This window comes from Equus caballus, chromosome 15 (assembly GCF_041296265.1).
Source record: "Equus caballus isolate H_3958 breed thoroughbred chromosome 15, TB-T2T, whole genome shotgun sequence".
Lineage (NCBI taxonomy): Eukaryota > Metazoa > Chordata > Mammalia > Perissodactyla > Equidae > Equus > Equus caballus.
The window spans coordinates 10,129,790-10,141,825 of NC_091698.1; the positions used below are offsets into that span (position 1 = coordinate 10,129,790).

The 12,036-nt window shown below is 35.1% G+C and overlaps 1 pseudogene; it reads right to left on the reverse strand.

Moving 5' to 3' along the window:
* Nucleotides 1–6,618: 6,618 nt before the first annotated feature.
* On the reverse strand, nt 6,619–7,582 carry LOC138917721 (olfactory receptor 2T29-like; annotated as a pseudogene).
* Nucleotides 7,583–12,036: the final 4,454 nt, after the last annotated feature.

The following is a 12,036-nucleotide window of genomic DNA, read 5'->3' on the forward strand; positions in this document are numbered from 1 at the left end:
GAACTAACACCCATGCTCATCTTCCTCTACTCTATATATGGGATGCCTGCCATAGCATGGCTTGATAAATGATGTGTAGGTCCACACTCTGGCTCCAAACCAGCAAACTCTGCGCTATTGCAGTGGAATGTGTGAACTTAACCACTGCACCACCAGACCAGCCCTGCATGCATAGTAACTTTTGACAAGATATCAGAAATTTTCAATTTTACATTATTGTGTATAAGGTACATTTGTTCTATATATAATAACATATAGTTTAACTCTGCTTTAGAACAAATTTAAACCTTTGAGGATATAGAGTTATAACTCCTTACCCTCACCAGGATTTGGTGCTGTCAGAGTTTTGGATATTCACTATTGTAACAGCCATGTAGCAGTATCTCCTTTTTGCTTTAATTTGCATTTTTCTAATAGCACATAATGTGGAGCATTTTTTATTAGCTTGTTTTCAAGTTGTATATCTTTTTTGGTGAGGTGTTTATTCATGTCTTCTGCCATTAAAAACATCAGGTTGTTTGTGTTGAGTTCTTTAAGAATTCTTTGTATATTTTGGATAACAATCCTTTACAAGATACATTTTTTGCAAGTATTTTCTACCAGTCTGTGGCTTGTCTTCTCTATCTCATTATTGTATTTCAGCATAAGTTTTTAATTTTAATGAGGTTCCTCTTATCAACTATTTCTTTTGTGACTCATAACTTTGGAATTTTATCTAAAAAGACAATGCCAAACCCATGTCATCTGGATTTTGATCTCTGTTATCTTGTAGTGTTTTATTAATTTTGCATTTAACATTTAGGTCTATGATCTATTTTGAGTTTAACTTTGGTGTCTAGATTTAATATCTGTGTCTAGATTCTATTTTTTTACACACGAATGTCTTGATTTTCCTGAATATTTCTTTGAGTCTATCCTCTCTCTATTAAATTACATTGTATCCTTTGTTAAGGATCAGTGGAGACTGTTTGAGTGGGTCCATTTTAGGCCTCCATATTATGTTAAATGGATCTAGTTTTGTATCTTTCCATCAGTACCACACTGAGTTAATTATTATAGCTTTACATTGAGTGTCAAAGTTGGATAGTGTCAGCTTTCTGACTTTGTTCTCACTCTTCAGTACTATGTTGGCTATTTTCAACTTTTGCCTCCCCATATAAACTTTAGAATAATTTTCTTGATATCCACAAAATAACTTTCAGGCATTTTTATGGGTATTCTATTGTATTTACATAATGTATAATCAAATTGGGAAAAGTGATATCTTAACGGTATTGAGTCTCCCTGTCCATGTAAATGAAATGATTCTCTATTTATTCATATCTTTTTTATTTCTTTCATCAATATCTTGCATTTTGTTTGTTTTTTTCAGTTTTCATGCTATTTAAATGCCATTTTATTTGCAATTTCAAATGCCAATTGTCTATTGTTGATATATAGAAAAACAATTTACTTTTGTATAACTTTTTACTCTGTGAACTTTCTATGATGACTTCTTAGATTCAGGACATTTTTGTCAATTCTTTTAGATTTTCTGTATACGTGATCATATCATCTGTGAAAAAATCAAATTTATCTGTACTCATTTTGTTTCCTACTCTTGTATTATTGACGAGCATAACTTTCAACAGGATTTGATAAAAAGTAAATAGGGCATCCTTGCCTTCTTCCTGATCTTATGGAAAAACCATTTAGCTTTTTTCCAGTTAATTATGATGTTAAGTGTATATATTTTTTTTGTGAATGTTCTTTATCAAGTTTAGAAAGGTCCCTTCTATTCTTAATTTGCTGAGAATTTATATCATGAATAGTTGTTAGACTTTGCCAAATGATTTTTCATCTCTTGTTATACACTGTTTCTTTTTTAGTCTGTTATGTGATGGATTATGTTAATTGATTTAGTTTCACTAGCCTTGCTTAACTAGGATGAATTACATTTTCTTGCAGTATATAGTTCTTTCTATATAGTGTTGACTTAATTTGCTAACATTTTGTTGATGGTTTTTGTGTGTTTATGAAAGATATTGGTGTGTGGTTTTCTTTTTTTGTAATGTATTTACCTAGTTTTGTGTTGCGGTAATGCTGGCCTCATAAAATGAGTTAAGAAATATTTCCTTGCTTCTATATTCAGAAAGAGATTATAGACAACTAACATAATTTCTTCCTTAAATGTTTGATAGATGGACCATTGGACTCATCTGTGCAAGGTACTTCTGTTTTGGAAGATAACAAGTGATGTATTCAATTTCTTGAATAGGTATAGCCGTATTCAGATTCCTATTTCTTCTTGCTTGTTTTTGTAGATTGTATATTTCAAAGAATTAGTCCATTTCATCTACATTATCAAATTTGTGGACAAACAACTCTTCATAATATTTCTTTACTACCATTTTAATGTCTGTAGGATCTACCAAGATGACTCTTCTTTTATTTCTTGTCCAAATAATTTGTTTTTTCTTCTTCCTTCCTTTCTTTCTCAGTCTGGCTAGAGAGTAATTTTATTGATGTTTAAAATAACTGGCTTTTGATTTTGCCTATTTCTATTGATTTTGTTTCCAACAGCTTGATTTCTACTGTAATTTTAATTTTTTTCTTGTTTACTTATAATTTAATTTTCTTTTCTAGGAACACATCAGCATTTATTCTAGGGCTAATTTTGCCTCATAACTGGGTCAAAATTTTTCAGAAAGCTCTATCTATTTTCCTATAGATTGTGAGATGTTTCCTTTAGTCTGATGGGACCAGAAACTATTTCCAATACTGTGTGAGTTTCATAGATTTCTTGATCTAGACTTTTAGGTGGTTTCTTCCAATCATTTGGTAATTTTCTTACATACACTGGTTGTAAGTATTCAACTGAAGACTCCAGGGGTACTTTTTGTGAATATTTTAACCTATCTCTGTGTGCAGCTTTCTTCTTTTCATTAGCATTTTCTGTGAAATCTTTGTACATTGGCCACCTAAGACAACTCTATCTCCCCAATTCAGGAAGAATGACAAAATCTTTTTGGATTTCTTCTCTGTATCATGGCCTGTAAACTCTCCCCAGGCTAAACAAAATCAGAAGTGAAAGAGGAGAAGTAACAACAGACTCCACAGAAATACAATGGATTACAAGAGAGCACTATGAAAAACTCTATGCCAACAAAATGGATAACATACAGGAAATGGACAAATTCTTGGACTCTTACAATCTCCCAAAGCTCACTGAAGAAGAGGTAAGCAATTTGAACAGACCAATCACAAGGAAAGAGATTGAAACAGCCATCAAAGTATCCCAAAGAATAAAACCCCAGGATCAGATGGTTTTCCTGGGGAATTCTACCAAACATTCAGAGAGGATTTAATACCCATCCCTTTCAAGCTATTCCAAAAATTAGGGAAGATGGAACACTTCCTAACACATTCTACAAGGCCAACATCATGCTGATACCAAAGCCTGACAAGGACAACACAACAAAAGAGAACTACAGGCCAATATCACTAATGAAAATCGATGCAAAAATTCTCAACAAAATTTTGGCAACATGAATTCAGCAATTCATCAAAAGGATCATACATCATGATCAAGTAAGATTCATACCAGGGACACAGGAATCGTTGAACACCCACAAATTAATCAACATAATACACCACATCAACAAACTGAGGAATAAAAACCACATGATCATCTCAACAGATGCAGAGAAAGCATTTGACAAGATCCAACAGCCATTTATGATAAAAACTCTGAAAAAAAAAATGGGGATAGAAGGGAACTATCTCAACATAATATGACAGACCTACAGCCAACATCATACTCAATGGGCAAAAACTGAGCACCATCCCCCTGAAAACAGGAACAAGACAAGGATGTGCTCTATCACCACTCTTATTTAATATAGTACTGGAGGTCCTGGCCAGAGCAATTAGGCCAGAAAAAGGAATGACAGGACTCCAAATAGGGAGGGAAGAAGTGAAACTCTCGCTGTTTGTGGATGACATGATCCTATATATAGAAAACCCCAAAGAATCTGTTTGAAAACTTTTAGCAGTAATCAACAACTACAGAAAAGTTGCAGGGTATAAAATCGCTTTGCATAAATCAGTAGCATTTCTAGTCTCTAATAAACTAACAGAAAAAGAACTCAAGAACACAATACCATTCAAAATCGCTACAAAAAGAATAAAATACCTTGAGGTGAATTTAACTAAGGAAGTGAAAGACCTATACAATGAAAATTACAGGCTTTTCTGAAAGAAATGGATGATGACATAAAGAGGTGGAAAGACATCCCATGTATATGGATTGGAAGAATAAGCATAGTTAAGATGTCCATTCTACCTACAGCAATCTACAGATTCAATGCCATCCCAATCAGAATCCCAATGACATTCTTTACAGAAATAGAACAAAGAATCCTAAAATTCATATGGGGCAACAAAAGACCTCAAATTGCTAAAGCAATCCTGAGAAAAAAAGAACAAAACTGGAGGCATCACAATCCCTGACTTCAAAACATACTACAAAGCTACAGTGATCAAAACAGCATGCTACTCATACAAAAACAGGTGCACAGATCAATGGAACTGAATTGAAAGCCCAGAAATAAAACCACGCATCTACAGACAGCTTATCTTCAACAAAGGAGCTGAGGGTCTACAAGGGAGAAAAGAAAATCTCTTCAACAAATACTGCTGGGAAAACTGGAAAGCCACATGGAAAAGAATGAAAATTGACCATTCTTTCTCACCATTCACCAAAATAATCTCAAATAGATCAAAGACCTAAAGCAGAGGCCTGAAACCATAAGGCTTCTAGAAGAAAATGTAGGCAGTACATTCTTTGACATCAGTATTAAAAGGATCTTTTTGGACACCATGTCTTCCCAGAGAAGGGAAGCAATAGAAAGAATAAACAAATAGGACTTCATCAGACTAAAGAGCTTCTTCAAGGCAAAGGAAAACAGGATTAAAACAAAAAAAAAACCCACTAACTGGGAAAAAATATTTGCAAGTCATACATCTGACAAAGGCTTAATATCCATAATATATAAATAACTCACAGAACTCAGCAACAAAAAATCAAACAACCAGATAAAAAAATGGGCTGGAGATATGAACAGACATTTCTCCAAAGAAGATACACGGATGCCCAACAGGCACATGAAAAGATGTTCATCATCTCTGATCATTGGGGAAATGCAAATCAAAACAACACTGAGATATCACCTTACACCCATTAGAATGATATAAATATTTAAAACCAAGAGTGACAAATGTTGGAGAGGTTGTGGAGAAAAAGGAACCCTCATACACTGCTGGTGGGAATGCAAACTGGTGCAGCCACTATGGAAAACAGTATGGAGATTCCTCAAAAAATTAAAAATAGAACTACCATCCGACCCAGCTATCCCACTACTTGGTATCTATCCAAAGAACCTGAAGTCAGAAAATCCAGGGGCCAGCTCCATGACCGAGTGGTTAAGCTCACGTGCTCTACTGTGGTGGCCCAGGGTGCGGATCCTGGGTGCGGACATGGCATGGCTTGTCAGGCCATGTTGAGGCAGTGTCCCACATCCCACAGCTAGAAGGACATGCAACTAAGATATACAACTGTGTACGTGGGGGTGGGGGGAGATAAAGCAGAAAAAAAAAAAAACAGATTGGCAACAGTTCTTAGCCCAGATGCCAATCTTTGAAAAAAAGAAAAAAAGGAAGATTGGCAACAGTTGTTAGCTCAGGTGCCAATCTTTAAAGAAAAAAAGAAAAAAAAGAAAATCCAAAAGTCCTATGCACCCAAATGTTCATTGCAGCATTATTTACAATAGCCAAGACATGGAAGCAACCTAAGTGCCCATCAACAGATGGTTGGATAAAGAAGTTGCGGTATATATATACAGTGGAGTACTACTCAGCCATAAAAAAGAACAAAATCATCCCATTTGCAACAACATAGATGGACCTTGAGGGAATTCAGTGAAATAAGCCAGATAGAGAAAGACAATCTCTGTATGACTCTATGCATATGAGGAATTTAAAAATGTAGACAAAGAGAACAGATTAGTGGCTACCAGGGGAAAAGTGGGGTGGGGGGTGGGGACAAAGGGTGAAGGGGTGCACCTACCACATGACTGAGACACAATGTACAACTGAAATTTCACAAGATTTTAACTTACCCTTATCTAATAATTTTTGTTTTTAAAAAAGAAACACTAAAGCATAAAAATCAATGGTGTAGAGAACACCCATTTACCCTTTACTCAGATTCATTTCTTGTTTACATTGTACACAATATGCTTTATTACTTCTCTGTCGGTCTCTATCTCTAACTTGAGACAGTTTTCTATCTCCTCATGACTTTATCTCCTAAATATTTTATTATTTTATAAAATATGAATATTCTCCTATAAAATGAGTGCAGTTATCAACTTCAGTAATTGTAAACTTCAAAACAATATAATACAATGCATTTTGAATGGAGAAGGAGTATAGAATCGAAGATATTTGTAGTACTTTGAAGCAATTCCTAAAAGAGATACAAGACACCATGGTATGAGGATTTGAGAAATATCATTGGCATAACTTCTAAAATTCTGATGTATAAAGAGAAGGAAAAGCACCTTATTATCATAATTCCTATTTTATAGTTCCTTTAAGAACTGTTCCCACATTCCACATATTCTTTACAGCCCCTGTGACATCTTTTCTCCTGAGACTATAGATTAAAGGATTTAGCACAGGAATGAGTATGGTATAAAAGACAGATGCCATCATGTCCTTCTCAGGGGTATGATAGGAGTTTGGAAGCATATAGTTGTAGATGACTGACCCATAAAAGAGGATGACCACAGTCATATGGGAGGAAAAAGTGGTTAAGGCCTTCTTTCGGCCCTTTGCTGAGTTCATACTTTGGATAGTGAGCAGGATAAAAGAATAGGAGCTTGAAATGACTGTTAGAGGGATGAGAAGCATAAGGACACAACAAAAAGTACATGATTGTCTCATAAAGGGAACTGTCTGAGCAAGAGAGATTCATTACAGCAGGGACTTCACAAAAGAAATGATGGATCACTCAGGATTTTCAGAAGGCTAAGGTTATGGTGACAGATGTGAGCATGAAATCAGCCAAAGACCCCAGAAACCAGCACCCAAATGCCAGGAGGATACATACCTTATGGTTCATGAGGATACAATAATGCAAAGGATAGCAAATGGCCATATAGTGATCATAGGCCATGGCAGCTAGAAGGAAACATCTTGAACCTCTTAGTGTCACATAGCAGAAAATTTGCATCCCACATTTAGGGGCTGAGATATTATTCACACCTATCACCTGGTCTATAAGCATCTTGGGCACAGTGACAGAAATATGCATCATGTCCATGAGAGAGAGCTGACTGATGAAAATGTACATGGGGGTGTGGAGGTGGTTGACAGAGTGTATCAGAAAGATCAGGATGGTGTTTCCAGACAAAGGCATCAGGAAAACCACAAAAATGACTACCCAAAGAAGAGTTGGGTGTTTGGATTCACTGAAGATTCCCACAAAGATCACATCTGACTGTCCAGTGTCATTGGCCACCTGGGTTGTATTGTCCATGATGTTTCACCTAGACAACCAGTGAAAGATTTGGAGTGAGTTAATCACTCATGGAATATAACCATCCAATATGATTTAACAAATATTTACTGAGAGTTTGTGTGCTAACGTTTGTGTACACCCACTTACTGTGCAAACCAGAGGAAGGCCCATGGGCCTACAAACTTGGAGATTATTACTTCTTATGAATTATTAATTTACTAGAAAACTAAGAATTTACAATGATGGGTCTGAACAATTGGTAACTTGTTTCAAGTTGCCACAGTTCAGGTCATGATGTTTCCTAATGATAGATAGTGTCATCTATAACAATCCGTAATATATGTTGGAAATTTGCACAGCTGCTGACAAGCAACCACAAAAGCTAAATCATTGAAATAGGAGAAATCAAAATTCTATTTCTAGAATTATTGTTATAAAAGCCTAAATTAATTTGATCTCTCTGTGTTGTGTATCCAAGTAGAATATTAAAAAATATTATTGGAGGCATATACCCTGTAAGAAAGATTTAGAAAGTAACTGAAACATAATTTGGGGAAAGTCTATACCAAATATTTGAACCCCCTGTGCCCATAGGATCAGGCTGTCCTGTGAAGTATTGTGGTTGTGTAGTGTAAGCAATGCACCCCCAGAAACAGGTCAGGTTTCTCACACATGACTGGCCCCTTAAACCCCTGTGGGGCATAAAGGGAACAGCCCAGAATCTCAGCCCAACTGTAACCACAGATCCAACTTTATCTCTACGCAACATTTTTCTCTCTACTCTCCGTAAAACAAAGGATCAACTTAATTTTTGACCTCAGATGTGGTGAGGATTGAAGTAAAATAATGAAAATGCTTAGAACATCACCAGTTACAGATGACTAAGCACATATAATTTAGTCTAAAGAGTTCACATCTATGCTAATTATTGTGCATGAACTATGTAAGAATTGACTGTCATTATTTATTGTCTTATGATATGAGACACGTTGCTGTAGTTTTTCAATTTCAGTATCTATTCATACATTTGGACTTGATAACTTCTACAGTCCCAATCAATTTATATAGACTTGTGTGTATGTTTATGTATTTTAATACACACTTATTTTATGTGAATATATGTAGGACTTAAGTGAATTATGTATATATATATTTATTTATTTTAACCATAGTTCAGAGCTCTATGGAGAATCTCATCTTGCTTCTGTCTAGTATATGCTGCTCCAAGTTGCAATTCATTTCTTATAGCTCTAAATGTCAGACAGAAGAACTTGGATTTACATGGTCACTGCCATTTACCAGACAAGGCTTTAGCTGTTTTCTTTTCCCAAACACCATCTGCTTTAATGCACATGTCAATTAATTTCTCATGGAAACTGAAATGCAGAGAGGAAAATTGAATAACACTAAGATGTCTCTGACTCTAATTCACTGTTTTCTGCACTATCTTGCTTGTCACTGGCTGTGCCTGTGTTAGATGCCGTAGACAAATCAAGAAGACATTAAACTTGGTTGCTTTTAAGGAGATCACAGTCAGTCTATTCAAGGACAAATATTATATGTTATTTAAAGCAGAATTTTAAAAAAGTTACAAAGTAATAAAAAAGAGAAACATACACGAAATACATTTGGCTTTTCTTAAATCAAACAGTAATAGCTTCTTATACATTTTATCTTACAGAGATTAAACTTTTATAACTTTATTTCCTGACATATCAGATGTTAAAATTCAAAAGCCCTTGTCAAGAAGAAGAAGATATTGACTCTTTTTTATTGGAAGAGTTTAGAAGTGGTTATTATGCAGTGATGTTTCAGGAAGAATAAGTTTCAAATACATTTTATACTCATAATTTTCTTTTAAATTAGAGTATTAAATTACTAATAGTCCTGAATTTTGAAGTGCTGAAACATAGACAACACTGCAAATAAATTTGATGCCTTAATATAAATATCCAAAAAATATGGGACACAATGCAAAAAACCCCTCTTTCAAATCTCCCCCTCACTAGCAGATGGAAGCTGGAGTGCTTTGTGCAAAATTTAAAAAGAGTCCAATAAACTGTAAAACTGATCTGCTGACCGAGTCTATGTGTGTGACCAAAGTGAAGCTAGGACCTCAACAGTGACTGGTCCATGTGCAGCCTGCAAAGCTGTTTGTGGAGTGAATAGAGGGAGAGAAGGAGACTCTGTGTGTAGCACTAGGCAGGCTTCTGATGCACTTTGGTAAATGGGTATGACTATGATCAAGCCACACCAAACATCCCCCTCGGTACACCAGACAGACAAGGGAATGGTATCTGTACCACACAAGGCAACTTGCCTCCTTGTTCATGTTAACTCCTCTCATTCCAAATGTCTGAGTTTCATGTAAGCAGTTTAATGCATATTTAACTTGAGAAGTTACTAATAGTGGTGGTAGAATAATATTGACATTTTATTTGAAGCTGAGAGTATCCTCGCATGTGTTGTATTGCTTTGCCATATTTATCTTGTTCAAGAGCCTATGATGTATTTATTCATCTTATTTTCTCCTTTTACAGATTAAAGGATTCAGGTTCCTGGACCACCTGCCTAACATCACACAACCAAGCTGAGGACAACCCTACCTCAGCCCTGGAGCGGGACCCACGGGCTGTAACTCTTCCTCAGACATCTTGAGGACAACACTCCTCCTTCACCAGTCTACAATTTGGGTTTTAGTCAGTTCACTTTAGTTTCAACAGGAAAACATAAATATAATTGAGACATCTGTTTCAATGTTTTAACTATGAGAATTAATCTTTCTCAAATTAAAATCAGTCACTCTTGCCTTGCAAAATTTCACTCTCATGAAAAACATCATCCAATAATATAAGAAGAATATATATTCTCTTTCTTCCACCAATAATTGGAAATTGAAAACTCGTTTCCTAATAAGACTGAGTAAATAATTGTTTTATAAAAAGTTTCAGAAGGAAAAGTGCATATACTATTCTCACGAAAAATGGATAATAGGGAAAAAATTGAGGAAATTGTGTGAAGCAATAGAAAGATGAGAAGGGGAACAGGGAACCATCAGCAGACTCTGTGAGCCTCATCTAGATGGGCAAATGGAGGGCAGCCAGGTTAAATGCATGAAGAGAAGTAGGAGACGGACACCATCACTGGTTTTACTCTGCCCATTAGAGGAGTGGACTAATTTTTCTGCTGATACATCCCCTTGGGGCTTTGAAGAAGCATGCCATGTAATTAATAGAGCTAAAGATGGTAATAGATTTCTCAATTGCATTTTTGTGGTTTTCTTTTCATGATTTTTAATTTTTTAATTTCTAATGAAGTATAGTTGACAAACAATATTAGTTTCAGTTGTACAAGAAAGTGATTCAACACTTGTACAAATTATGAAATGATCATCTCAATAAGTCTATCATCTGTCACCATAGAAAATTATTACAATATTATTGACTACATTTCCTATGCTGTACATTACATCCCTGTGACTTATTTATTTTATAATTGGAAGTTCCAACGTTTTAAGCTCCTTAAACTATTTTCTCCATTCTCCCATCCTCCTCCCCTCTGACAACCACAAGTTTGTTTTCTGAGTCTCTGTTTCTGTTTTGTTTTGTTTGCTCATTTGCTTTGTTTTTTAGATTCTACATATAAGAGAAATTATACAATAGGTGCCTTTCTCTGTATGACATTTCATAGATGTGGAAGCAGTCTAAGTGTCCATTGATGAATGAATGAATAAAGAGATTTTTGAATATGAACCCCTTATCAGATGTATGATTTGCAAATATCTTCTCCCATTCAGGAGGTTGTATTTTTGTTTTATTTATGGTTTCTTTCATTGTGAAAAATCTTTTTAAATTGATATATTCATATTTGTTTATTTTTGTTTTTGATTCCATTGCCTGAGGATATTGTCCAGAAAATATTACTGAAAATGATGTCAAAGAGCTGGTTGCCTATGCTTTCTTCAAGGAGTTTTATGGTTTCAGGTCTTACATTCATGTCTTTCATCTATTTTGAATTTATTTTTGTATATGGTTTAAGATACTGGTCCAGTTTTATATTTTTGCATGTAGCTATTCTGTTTTCCAACACCATATATTGAAGAGACTGTCTTTTCCTCATTGTATATTTTTGCTTCCTTTGCCATAGGTTAATTACTATCATGGTATGGTTTTATTTTTGGGCTCTTTATTGTGTTCCACTGATCTATGATATATTTTGATACTGGTACCATATTGTTTTGATTACTATATCTTTGTAGTGTAGTTTGAAATCAAGGACCATGATACCTCGAGCTTTGCTCTTTTTTTCTCAAGATTATTTGGCTCTTTGGGCCAGTCTTTTGTGGTTCCATATAAATTTTATCATTCTTTATTCTAGTTCTGTGAAAAATGCCATTGGTATTTTGATGGGGATTGCATTGCATCTGTAGCCTGCTTTGGGTAGCATGGACATTTTAAGAATACAAATTCTTC